The sequence below is a fragment of the Bombina bombina genome, chromosome 6 (assembly GCF_027579735.1).
Source record: "Bombina bombina isolate aBomBom1 chromosome 6, aBomBom1.pri, whole genome shotgun sequence".
Taxonomy (NCBI): domain Eukaryota; kingdom Metazoa; phylum Chordata; class Amphibia; order Anura; family Bombinatoridae; genus Bombina; species Bombina bombina.
In genome coordinates this window covers 866,160,975-866,163,105 of record NC_069504.1, presented here as the reverse complement: position 1 = coordinate 866,163,105, position 2,131 = coordinate 866,160,975, and positions in this window count along the sequence as shown.

Genomic DNA, 2,131 nt, shown 5'->3' with positions numbered 1-2,131 from the left:
ATTTTAAAGTTGCACTTCTGTTTGTTTATGAAACTTGGTTTTATTTAATTTTAAGTTTAATAAAGATGTTACATATCACAACGGCTAAATCTGTGTCTGTATTGCATGTTTAAACCTTAATATCATAAATATTAACAGGTGTTATGTTTACTCCTGGAGTATATAATCAGTTTGCAAATTATAGAGAAATGCTTAAATAATGCATTACACCATTACACTTTAACTAAACCCCTTAGATTTTAGTCGACTAAAATCTACTGGAGATTCAGTCGACTAAAACTAGACTAAAACTTAAACAATTCAGATGACTAAAATACGACTAAAACTAAAATTGCATTTTAGTCAAAAGACTAAAACTAAGACTAAATTGAAATTTGCTGTAAAAATTAACACTGATGTGTGTGTAATTATATGTGTTTGTGATTATATGTGTAAGCTTATTAGGGTTGCCAGCTCAGCCATGTTTTCCTGGACACTTACGAGTTACACATGCTGCAGGGTGTGCAGGGAGGAATATGTATTGTGTTTCTGGACAGCACTATTCATATTCCTCCCTGCACGCCCTGCAGCATGTGTAAATTATAAGTGTCCTGTATTTTAAGGCAACCCTAAAGCTTATGTGTGTAAGTATATGTGTGCGTATGTGTGTAATTATATTTGAAAGTATTTGTTTGTGTGTGTATAATTAAATATGTGTAAGTACAATATGTGTGTGTGTAAAATTATATGTGTGTGTAAGTATGTGTGTGTGTAATTATATGTGTGTGTAAGTATTTGTGTGTGTAATTATATGTGTGTTTGTGTAATTATTTATCTGTAAGTACAGTATACGTGTGTGAAAGTATATGTATCTATAATTATGTGTGGATAATGATATATGTGTGTATAATTATATGTCTAAATATATGTATTTGTAATTGTATATGTGTGTATAATAATGTATGTGTGTAAGTAATTATGTGTATGTCTGTGTGTCTGTAAGTATATGTGTGTGTAAGTATATTAATGTGTGTGTATCTGTAAGTAGGTGTGTGTAAGTATATGTATGTGTGTATAGGTGTGTGCATATAGTTAAACCAGAATTCAGATCAAAGAGCTGCAGGGCTGTGTGGGGTCAATCTGATGTGGGTATAGAGATTTAGCTGTAGGACAGGAGTCTGATCTAAGGTCTGATTTTTGGAATGAGGCTAACAGAGGGTTAAAGGGCCATAGGTCTGATCTAATGTGAATGTGTGGCTTACAGGGGTGCTATAGATAGGACCAGGCACTGGAGTGGGAGTTTGTTTAAATCAGTGATTTAGATAATCTTCCTTTTGATTTTAGTTTGCCCCCACCCCTAGAAAATTTTCTGCGGACGCCAATGGTTCTAGCTGAGCACATTGACTGAGCCAGCAACAAGAGGTTTATATCTGCATCTTCCAATCACAACCTAGCTCCCAGTAGTACATTGTTACCCCTGACCCTACCTAGGTATGTTTGTCAACAAAGTTGTTTAACCTTTTAACGCCATTATGCCGTTCTATTCCGTCATAATTACACTGGGCTTTAAAGCCGTTATTACGGAATAGAACGTCATAGCCAACGGCTGTCCTGAAGCCTGCTGTGCCTCTCAGATTTGATTGCGGTCTGGAGGGCGTTCCTAGGGTTATAGGGACGCCCCCCAGACCTGATCCAATAATTGAAATCTCAACTGATTCCGATGTAGACAAATTGAAATCACGCGATTGCGCGATTTGTCTACATCGGAATCAGTTGTTCTGATGAAGACACTTTAACCCCGTCAGGAAAGGGTTAAAATGGCATGTTCTCAGGGGTGGAACAATTTTTTTTCTAGGCCCCGCCCCCTACCACGCTATTTCTAATATCACGTCATTGATAAAATAGCTTTCTGCCATGGGCGGCCTGAGGCACTCATAGCGACATATGCTGCAGGTAAATAAGGGAACTTTCAGCATGAAGTATTTTATACTTCATGACTGAAAGTTCCCTTTAATTGTAGCACTGGTAAATCCTAGCGTTTCAAAAACACTATGGCTTTACCATCACTTTAAGTTTAGTACAGTATGAACTGAATGACAGTTGCAAAAAAAGTAACTTATTTGTTATATTAAATATATTGCTTCACTTAATT